Raw genomic sequence first — 12190 nt, forward strand, 5'->3', positions numbered from 1 at the left:
TGTGGCTGTCCTCTGTGAAGTGAGCTGGAATGAGGAGAAAAGACTCCAGTGAAAGAATCAGTCTATAAAATGGGTAATTTTTTTTTGATGACCTGAGGAAGAAATAGAGTGTTAGGGTGGAATGGGTGGACCAGGGGGATTTGAGTTCCTCTTAGAATGGATGTAATGAAGATCTGCTCCTGGCTTGACAGAGGGCCCTGTCCACAATATGAAAAGGATATCCTCTATGAATAAAGAAACTCCTCATTGTGAACACTTCGTCATTACAGGAGTCACCTTCATTGCTGTAGAGATGGCAGAGTGTAATGAACTGAGAGGCAGAGATATTTTAGTATGCCGGTGATGGAAAGAGCTGTAGAGCAGGTAACTGTGAGTCAATTGGTTTGTAAGAGACAGAAGTTTTAAGTTCTGGAAAGATTGATGGAAATTAGGAAAATCATTAATGAATTCCTGTAGCTATGTTCTGGAGCAAAAGGCAGCACCAACACAATTATTGAGATCTTTTGGGCCATGCCAGTGCCATCGGTGGGGTTCATCAAATGCTTCACCTGCTGATTTTTATGCCAAGACTCCTTTATTTTTTAGGTAATGTACAAGAATAATATTGGTAAGCCTCTGATCTGTTTGTCAATCTTATGTAATTCAGCCCCTGACACTCCCTCTTCCATTTTTTTTATTCAAGTAATCCAAATAAGACTACATGAATAAATCAAAAGAAAGACTAAAGCCCTGATCTCTGCATTTCTTAACGACATTTCTGAATGGCTGAATTAACCATTAAGCAAAATAAGCAATTGCTTAGGAAATCAAGGGAAGATGGATACTACAGAAATTTTCCACTGTCGGATTTACCATGGACAATATGGTGCAAAACCACAAATGGTGCAGATGAACCAGGTTCCACAAAAATGGCCTCCCACTGAAATGAAAACATTACATATATATAATAAATAATAAAAATAATAATAAATAGCAATAATAGAGGTTAATGATATATATTAATCTTGGCAATACAACAAAATTAGAATCGTAACTGTCACATGCTCCACCAAGGCTCACGTGATAATTTTGTCTTGATCATGTTGGCTGTCCCTTTCAGTCATCCACTGAGAGTGAGTGCAGCTCATATACATGGGGGGCACCAAACCCTTGCAAATGTTTAGGGCCTCTGAAGGTCTTAATCTGGCTCTACATACCTAGGCTAAAATCATTATCAGCCTGGGATCACATATTTCACCAGGTCTCAATGACCAACTAACTTTTTAATTTCTCCCTTTGTTCTCTTCTTTGTTGTCAGCATTTTCACAACTACTCTCAGCTTTTGTCCTTTCTTCAGTTTAGTTCCCTCTTTCCCCTTATACATTTTACCTGCTCTTCCATTTCAGTTGTACACCTGATGTAGGCTATAAAGTCGAAACGTTGGTTCTTTAAATTTCCTAACTGCTGTATTAACTTCAAAACAATGAAAACTTGAATCAATGTTACCCAATATATACACCTATTTAGTAATACATTATTCATCAGTTAAGAAATTTATGTCAAGAATGATACACTGGCAGCTCAGAGAGTTCTTTACAGCTGTTTGAATGCCAATGTAATCCAAGGCAGCTGTTCAATAGAATAGGTGTTAATACTGCTGAAATGATGTCTATGGATGTATCGGTTGGTCTTACATTGTAGTAAGCAGGTGCATAAAATATGGTGCAACAGAATTAATGGTATATTCTTAAAAGAACCTTAGATGTCAAGCAGCACGTTGCTTTCCACGGATAATTATTGAGAATCTCTACATAGGGAGGTATGGCACCATCCAGAGCTGAGGTGTGTAGAGCTGCCAAGATGCTCAGTGGCCCGCGAGCCCGAGCGTCTCTCACCGTGTGCGCAAGGGCGCAGCGCCGAGTGCTATAGGACACGGAGGAGTGGAAGCGGGATCAGCTGATTGAGAATTCCTTTATATGTGACAGCAGGGAAGCTCCACCAACGAGATGCGAGAGAGGGTTACAAAGGAGATTTTTACTTAGAAAAAGGGAACTGACGCTCGATGCATTCAATAGGCTACTTGGAAAGCAGAGCCAGTAAAAACCTAGGCATCCCTGTCTGTTCAGAGGTTTACGCATAAAATAAAAGAAGACCAACATTCACCTTCCTACATTTCAGACTAGCCCATGATGGGGATTTAAGGTGAGTTTTATTCTCTTTTCCATGCAAATACTATGCGTCAGTTGCATGCATCACTGTGTCCCGTGAATGTGCTGTCTTTTTTAATTAATGCAGTACGTTTAGCCCCCTCCAAGAATGCAGAAAGAAATTAATTCAAATAAATGGAATTCAGAAGCGTTAACTAGAGAAATAGTTATGCCAAGAGTAAACGTGTGCATGTTGTGCCTCGTTAAACACATTTTTACCAAAAAAGTTATTTCTGTCTAGATTGATTAAAATTGGTAAATGTGAAAATCAGAACGCCGCGGGTTTTGTTTTCTTTCTTTCTTTCTTTCTTTCTTTCTTTCTTTCTTTCTTTCTTTCTTTCTTTCTTTCTTTCTTTCTTTGGAATCCGTAAAGGTAGCTCTCATTCGTCTCTAATATAACACTATAAATATAAACTGCAGCACCATTAACTTTTCCGAAAGCAGGGAAGACCTGTAAAGAATAATCGCAAGATTGCTTGTATTACCGTAACTGCATGGAACTCAACAAGTGGTGATCACTACAGTTTAACATTGATGAATTCCCGCCACCGGAGGACACCCATTAGTCATTATAAAACATGCTATTTTAATATATATTTCAGTTTTACTTAGATGAAAATAACTAACCCTTCGGAATATATTACTGGGATGAGCAGCAGGTACCTTGAATTGAATTGAGCGGGCTCGAAAATGAATACCAAAAGCGGGATAGGCTGTTTTATTTGGAGTATAGGACTGACATCTAGCGGTTAATAATGGTAATGCGCGGAACGAGTTGCGAAGTCTTTTTTAGCAGTCTCGAGAAGATAGTAATTTTTTTCTCAACAGAGTAACACACCATTGATATTGAAATTGGAATGCACGCATTTATATTTAAAATAAAATGCAACCTAATCTAATATTGACAGTCACTTGCCCAACGATACGACAAAAATCAGGTTATTCTATTTTAATAAGATATTTTAATAAACGTGGAGTTTGCATGTTCTCCCGTGTATGCGTGGGTTTCCCCCGGGCGCTCCGGTTTCCTCCCACAGTCCAAAGACATGCTGGTTAGGTGGATTGGCGATTCTAAATTGGCCCTAGTGTGTGCTTGGTGTGTGGGTGTGTTTGTGTGTGTCCTGTGGTGGGCTGGCACCCAGCCCAGGATAGGTTCGTGCCCTGTGTTGGCTGGGATTGGCTCCAGCAGACCCCCGTGACCCAGTGTTTGGATTCAGCGGGTTGGAAAATGGATAGATGATATAGTAATATTAGTTAAAGTATATGAATTGCTATGTTTTGGTTGTTAGGGGAGAAACACATATTTATTACACCAAAGTAAATGCATAATCACATTTATTGTTCATTGTGCGTCTACCTCACCTTCAACACCTACAGCAAAAAGAAATGTTATTAAAACCCTTATAGGTCTTACTGACCACAAGCAAGGGGACATTTTGTTAATATTCATCTTATTAAGAATGTGTAACACTTAACCTGTTCTGCTTTATTAACTTAAACTGTTTTGCTTTATTGTGGTTTTTTTAAAAATACTTTATGACATGCTATGAGTACTGTGTATTTCTTCGTATATACATTAATATAATGACCAAAAGGGAAACCAACAGACAGACTTTTGGTCAAATTCTAGCCATATAGTATTTAATATCAACGATTAGAAACAAAGGTTTCCATAGTTGTTAATCAGGAGTATATGTTTCTTCCTTGGGATGAATGTAATACTAATAATAATAATACATTTTATTTATATACCGATTCTCTGATGCTCAAGTAGCAGCCTCTTTGGCAAAATTCCTACTATTTTCTCATCTTGTGTCCCTTTATACTCTTCATAATAAACAAAGCCATAAGAGATAGGTACCCCCATCTCTTCTGGGATGTTCAAGGGTGTGCTGGATTTTCTCCACTTTTGGTTTCCTCTCTATATCAAATCTTGGCTAAAACATGTCTTGTACCATGATGAGAAAAAATAGGCATCTGAGATATGTGGAGCTTCTTAAACTCATTTTTAGTGGATTCCTGTGTCTTTCCTGAGTATTCAGCATTAGTTTTTGTCACCAAATGAACTAATGAATGATTTTCAAATGGCTGTGTACCTATGAGTATATATACGTACATATATATGTACACATATTCACTGAGAAAATTATTAGGAACACCTATACACCTGCTTATCCATGCAATTATCTAATCAGCCCATTATGTGGCAGCAGCACAACACAAAAAATAAAATAATATGGATGTAGATCAGGAGCTTAAAATAATGTTCATATCAAACACCAGAATTAGGAAAAAACTTGATCTCAGTTATTTTGACTGTGGCATGATTGTTGGTGCTGGACAGGCTGGTTTGAGTATTTTTGAAACTGCTGATCTCCTTGGAGTTTCATGTACAACAATCTCTAGATTTTACTCAGCATGGTCAAAACCATTCTGTGGATGGTAATGCCATGTTGATGCCAGAGGTCAGAGGAGAATGCCCGGACTGGTTTACGTCGACAAATAGTGACTCAGACAGCCACTCCTTTTAGCCAAGAACAGAAAGCTGAGGCTGTAATGGGTAGAGGCTCACCAAAACTGGACAGTAGAAGACTAGCATGAATCCTTGAACCCAATCTGTCTTGTGTCAACAGTCCAGGCTGATGATGTTAGTATAATGGTGTGTGGAATGTTTTCCTGGTACACTTGGGGCCAATTAACACCAATCAATAACCATTTGAATGCCATGGACTATTGTTGCTGGACATGCGTATCACTTCATGGTCACAATTTACCCATCTTCTAATGGCTACATCCAGCATGATACTTCACCGTGTCACAAAGCAGTAACCATCTTAAACTCAGTTCATGAACATGACAATAAGTTTGGTGTTCTTCAGTGGCCTTCCCAGTAGAACAGGAGATTCGCAGCATGAATGTGCAACTGAGAAATCTTTAGAAATTATGTGATGCTGTTATGTGGGCATGGACCAGAATCTCAAAGGAATATTTCCAACATTTTAAGGCTGAATTAAAGCTGTTTTGGAAAGGTTCTGCACAGTACTAATATAGTGTTCCAAATAATAGAGACCATACACACACACACACACACACACACACACATACACACACACACATATATATATATATATATATATATATATATATATATATATATATATATATATATATATATATATATATAAACAGAAACAGTGATCAAATGGGGGGCCAAGCCCCAAACATATCAGAAAAGACCAATTTCAGGCATAAAATAACCTGATTTTTTGGCATAGAATTACTCTTTTCTCCTCTCCCAGTTTAGTGCATCCCACACTACATTAGCCCATAAATGATGTAAATATTACTGTATTGATATGTATTGCACTGTAAAATGTTTTAAACAACAAAAGTAGGCTTGATGTGTATAGTCATTTATTTAAGTGACATTTTGGAATTTGTAAAGAAAAATGTTAATGCTGCATTTGGATGTGACGTAGCTTTGGAATATTTTTAAAGTGCTGCCAAACTGGAAAAAAAATGCATTGTCTTTATTTCTTTTGTAAGGGAACTATTTCATAAATACTGGAATTTTCTTTTAAAAATGAAACTTAGTTCAGAGTCCTTCAAAGAAAATGAACTTTGTGAAACTCAGAAGGCTTAGAATCCTGGGCATACTTAAGTAACAATTGGTTTTACTCTTACATGGCCCATGGTGCTGTAATAAATTGGATTAAGACTCAAGTTTTTTGTTCTTGTCATTAAAAAGTTTGTTCACAGCTCCCTTTTTTATTGAGGTCAATGAAATCAACAATCACACGGGGCTGATAATCAAGAAATGTTAAAATGCTGAAGGTTTTTAACTAGAAACACAAAGACATTAACAGATGATTAAGCTTACTTTCGCCAAACACTGATTTTCATTTAATTTATCTCAACTACATTTAGTAAAAATATGATATTTTGTTTCTCCTCAAAAATTATTATTGAGTATTATAAAAAGAGTATTTATGAAGAATATGTTTACAAACATTTTATGACAAAATCTGCCTGTGCTTAAAGACAGACTCTGGTTTGCTGTGACTTAGAATTAGATCATATATATTGTAGAATATTATACGTGCATTTAAATCTGTTCAACATTTGCATAGTTATTTAAAAAAACAACGTTAATTTTAAAATTATGATTATTCATTTTGGCATAATAATAATAAAGCACAACAAAATAAATCATAATTCCTGAGATTTAGTTTAAGAATACATGCCTTTGATTTACAAACCAACTTCATCCTATTTAGATCTCTACAGGTTTCAGAGCCAAACCAGTTTGCAGTGGGCACTTGTGATATTCTGAAGGGCATGTGCCTGCAATTCTGTGCTCCTGCTGGAGCAAGGTGGCATACCAATGAAATTAACATCATGGAGTTTGTGATGAAATGATCATGAGCCTTAAGGAACATAAGGAGACTTCCCTGTCTAATATAAGTCTTGTTAAACAGCTGCATGTTGTACTGTCATGTTTTTTGTTATCAGATTTCTATACATGGAATCTCAGGTAAAGAACTTTATTAGGCATCCAAGGCAAGCACTCCTGATTAGGAAAGTATGATCTGATTTGGTGTTTTCATTTCTTATTATTGCTTTGATTTTATTACAAAGTTAGGCAGAAAAAGACTATGTGAAAATATAGTTTGTGAAATTAATGACAAAAGTGTGAATGATTCATGTCATAAGTTGTGTTAGGTGAGTCACTTGTAATGCATTCAAAAATGTTATACAGTAATGTATTCATAAACTGTTTGCACTAACAAACTGAAATTCAACTGATATGTCACACTTTTGATGTCTGTGCAAGAACCTGAATATGAAACTGTTGTCACTGCCATTTTCAAAATAGTCCAAATATGACCAATCTCCTACTGGAACTACAGATGCAGATATTGCTTTCAGGTAGCTCTGTATATGTTATGTTTTATAGGACTGTACTTTTGAATTATTGAGACATATAAGTGCATGAAAGACCATGCAATATCCTTGATTAGATCACAAGGACAAGCTGATTAGTCCAGGTGTGGACTTGGTCGCTTCTTATTATTAGTGCTGGTATGTCTTTTTTGGTAGCGCTGTGATCAGAACTACACATTATAATCTAGATGCTGTCTCACTAGTGCATTATAGAGTCTGAATTAGTTAACATAGCTTGACTTGTTAACATTGCACCCAAGGCCTCTTTCTTTGACTTGACTGTATTTTTGCCACCAGTGTTGGTTCTGGGTTTATGTCATGGTGAGCACAAACATATTTTTGGCCACAGCTCCTTGCAGCTGCTTGCACTGTTGTGGTCTTGATTGGGGTTGATTAATTCTCTGTGTTCTTTACCTCTTCTGAGGTACAGTAGACACTCTTCTGGAGTGAGAGTTGATTTCATCCTAAAGAGAGAAATCCTAAAACAAGCTGCAAGAATTAAATTAGTCTTTGAAATGGCAGCATCTGGAAGTTCCCAATGAGGAGTGGGATGCAATTGGTGAGACTTGGCCTATCCAGGTTTTCTTGTTGTCACTGTGATCCTTTCAAGTATAATAACAGTGAAAGTAAAGTGTTTTCATCAGAGAGGCCAATGCAGCAAGATACTTTCTTGGCCAAACAAGAGGCTCCATTTAAAACTAAAAGAAATATTTGAGCTCTTTTATATTGGAATACTGGTGTACATATTAAATCATACACACATACACACACACACACAGTCACATGTATTTAAACCCATACATGGCAGATGCATATGCAAGCAAAGAAAACTGACTGGTTATTATTGTATTTGCCTTCACTATTATTTGTACTGTGCCTGCGAAAATATTGTGAATGAGTTACCTTCCTCTTCTTTGTTCTTCATATGCAGCTTGTTCTGTCCACAATTGCTATCTTGTGTGCTCTTCTTTTCCCTTGTCAAATTGATACCAACTGCGTACTTCATACACTGATATATTTGCTGCTATATTAGACATTTGGCATATTTCATGAAGAATTGCATCAGAGCAGAACATACCCAGTTATTCACAATAAATTTTCTAACTGTTCAAGATAATGCATAGAAAAAAATGGTGCCATGCTGCTTTTCAAGTTACAGAAGCTGGTTACCAATTCTTGCCTAGATTTTTCTGACTTATAAATTTCGTTCAGTGTTTTTTTGACAGATAGCACCAATCTCATGAAAATGAACCTTACCTTGTTTATGACTACATCTTATCTCCTGGCCTCTTTCAATATTTCCTGCCTCCCATTTTACAAATATTTAATATCAGATATCAACATACAGTATGTAACACACAGAACAAGTAACAATAAACCAGTAAAACTGAATTGCCAGTGGTGTCATGGTCACAGGGCAGACAACTGCATGGAAGTTTCAGCATAACTCCTGACAGTCTGGTGGTAGAGCATTATATGGTATGGTGTCAGTTGTTGGGTAGAGTTTATTGTGAATGTGTTTAGAGTGTGTCATACTTTAAAAAAAAAGGAATAAATAGCAATGAAGTTAATAGCAGTCTAGAAACTAATTGGGTATGAGTAATAATGGTGATGGACTCTACAAAAGCAAGTTTAATGAAGGACAAGAAAACTGTTTACAGTACATATATTTCATTGACAGTCATGAGGCAGATAAAATATTTTGTGTCCTATTTAGTTTGATTGCCCCCAGAACTTTCCACTTACTCTATAATTTAACACCTCAGTCCTCAAGTAAGAAGTTTTCAGAATCTACAACATTTCTGCAAAATTATCAGTTCCTCAAACAGGTGGTGATTACAAAATATTTTTACTTTCACAAAATGGATCAGAATAGAGAATCAGTTATTGTTTATGTGGTAGAAATAAAAAAGGGGCTGCAAGATTGGAGGTAATCTTAATGTTTTATTGAAGAAAGTGAGTAGTTATGGCCTGAACCATGGAACATAGTTTTAATTGAAATTGCCATCCAAGAGAGAGAGAGGTTAGGAGCATGTTCTGATCCAGTGCGTTGCCTCTCCCCCCACATGGCAAACCACCTCAGGATCCCAGGACCCGAGTGCAGTCATGCAATGGGTGACACCTCAGCATCACACTAGTTCAGATAAAAATCTATCATAAAATCAGATTCCGACTTACGCGCCCGTTCAAAAATGCAACACTTACATTTTTGTTTTACATCTTCTTGCCTCCTCCAATCTCACATCAGTTTCTCAGACACATTGAATTTTGTTGCAGCAGCGCAGTTACCAAATTTTTTTGCCACTTTAATGACTTTTAATTTAAAAACAGCTTAATATTTTCCTCTGATTGAACGCTCCATCGTTGATAAGGGATGCTCTTACGATAAAGGTGTATGAGGGGTGCAAGATAGAAAAAACACAAAACAATGCAAACATCGCTTCAGAATAGTTCGGGTATTACCGTATGGTCACATAGACACAATACCTACAATACAGGCTCCATGGTTAATCTCTCAGGTGGGAGTTAGGATATTATAATCTTTCGGACCAATAGCGTAAGTTTTCCGCATTTGACTTATAGGACCAACATTATAAAATACAAGAAGTTATACGGTAAAATCAAGCCCTGACTTATCCGCGGGAGAACTTAAACGTGAGTATATACAGTATGTAATCTGTTACAAATAACAAACTCACATACAGTAAACTACTACAAAAAGAACGTTTTATTGAAAGTGTTAACAATAAAACAAAAATAGTTATTTGGATTATGGTATATGTCTTTTCTGGTTTTCTAGAAAAGTTGAATGATCTCACCTGAAAAGGGGATCAAGAGGAAGGATAAGTTGTGTCTATTATTCCCACGCCTGTATACAAAATGTACATGGACTATATGTCCTTAAGATGAACTCATTTCTTTTATAAAACCTAATTCAGAGAGTCTTCAAGCCCTGTAGGAATATTGCATTTGTGTGCATGTTGTGGTTAACAAATGAATTAGTAACAACTGGAAGCCCTACCTGGAACAGGGCTACCATTGTTTGTTAAAGACATGCTGTTGAATACAGAGCTAGGCAAGAATGGTAAAAAAATATTGTAGACAAAAGAAACAGACTCTTGCAAAAGCAATAAAACAGTTACTCAAAAATTATATTGAAGTCTTCAAAAACACAAGGGAATGATACTATTTATTTTATAGCCAAGCAATTCCACCAAGTGGGAACAACCCCAAAGGTCTATAAAACCAGACTTAGCGTTACTAGCCATAGGTAGGCTACCCTGAGTGACCACTGTCAAGAAGAATGACTTGGTAAGGATATGTGAGGATTTTATGCTAACTGTGAACTTCTAAGTTGTTCTACATCAGTTTTCTTTGGCTCATCTTGATGATTGTTTCCCAGCACAATGGAACTCAAACAAGTTTAACAGTTGAGAAAAGGTCCAAATTGGAGCCAACAATAAAAACCATCCAAAGTTTATACAGATTTTGTATAATAGGTGTGCTTTTCAGTGTGGTATGGTGGTTAAAACTGATCCATCATTGATCCAGCATCAAGTTACTGCAGAATTTGCACATTCTCTACATGCCTGTGCAGTTTTCCTCCCATGTGCCCAAAGACATCCAGTTTAGTATAATTTATGAATTTCAATTGTCTTTTTGTGGGTATGTGTATGAGGGGGCCCAGAGATGGACTGGTGCCGATCCAGGGTTAATTCCTACCTTGCAGTTGATCCTGCCAGAATTAGTTGTGGCCTACTGCAAACCTGAATTGGATTAATTTTGCCGTATGTAAGTTTATTTTTGCAAATGTGATATAGTAGAAAACCTCTGATCAGGATTTTCAAGGGATACCAGGTCCTCTCAAAAGAGATGACAATGATAACCATAGACCGCACAGACAGGGAAATCCTTTCAAACTTGAAAACAGACATTAAAACAGAATATAGGCTACAAACTGAGTGAGAAATGTGAGTCCTTTAAAGAATCACTCTGTCTTGTGGCCACAAATTAGATACGCAAAACTTAGGACAAAACAAATTCTGCTGTCTAATCTCTGCAACCAGCAAATACAACACAACAGAGATTCTTCAATAGTCTTGCAAATTATAGTTGTAAATTTCTATCCAACTACTCATTTGTGCTCCAACAATTGTGTCTGTTCTTAGAAAGGAATAAATGATGGCAGTATGGGAAGTCCTATTTAGAAGCAAATACTTCAGAACCAGTAATGATGCATTATGACTCAGAGTTTTCTGTTAGACTAGCTTGTGATGCATCAACATATATGTTGAAATAGAACTTTAGAGCTCGATAATTTTTAATGGAAGTATGTTGTGACTTTTTACTTAAAACTCCTGTAATCTAGTTTCCATTCTTTTATTTGTTTAATTAATATTTTAGGTATGTCATGGTAAAGAGATCCCTTTTTGTGTAATTAAATGCAAAATATATTTTTTTATATTCATTTTGGCATACTTAAGCATATCAGCAAAGAAAAGGTGTGGCATAGCAGGGAATTGTCTGACAGCTTCAGACAGAGTTATGAGTTCATAATATGCTATTCACTTTCTGTGCAGTGTTATGTTATTTTCAAAATGTCTGTGTTACATTTTCTTTGTGTGAACAGCCTTTCTTCAACGTCACAAAAATGCACAAAGTTGGTTGGTTGATGACTGCCTAGGGTTATTGTAGATGTGTATCTAAGCATGACTGAGACAAACAAACGTCTTGTTCAGAGTTGGTCCTATCCTTTTGCTCAATTCTCCCTTACCCAGTATTGGAAAAAGCAAGCAAGCAATATATATATATATATATATATATATATATATATATATATATATATATATATATATATGGGGCAACACGGTCGCACAGTGGTAGTGCTACTGCCTTGCAGTTAGGTGACCCGGGTCCTCCCTGCGTGGAGTTTGCATGTTCTCCCTGTGTCTGTGTGGGTTTCCTCCGGGTACTCCGGTTTCTTCCCACAGTCCAAAGACATGCAGGTTAGGTGGATTGGTGATTCTAAATTGGCCCTAGTGTGTGCTTGGTGTGTGGGT

At 36.7% G+C, this 12190-nt stretch overlaps 1 protein-coding gene across 1 annotated transcript in view; it reads left to right on the plus strand.

Moving 5' to 3' along the window:
* The first annotated feature begins 2003 nt into the window (after positions 1 to 2003).
* The window catches only part of trhr2 (thyrotropin releasing hormone receptor 2), an 84635-nt gene continuing 74448 nt past the window's right edge, over positions 2004 to 12190 (plus strand). The window contains exon 1 of the mRNA XM_039762470.1: positions 2004 to 2181. The gene's annotated coding sequence lies outside the window, so the exon portion shown is untranslated. The remainder of the gene's footprint in view (positions 2182 to 12190) is intronic.

Source organism: Polypterus senegalus, chromosome 9, assembly GCF_016835505.1.
Source record: "Polypterus senegalus isolate Bchr_013 chromosome 9, ASM1683550v1, whole genome shotgun sequence".
Lineage (NCBI taxonomy): Eukaryota > Metazoa > Chordata > Cladistia > Polypteriformes > Polypteridae > Polypterus > Polypterus senegalus.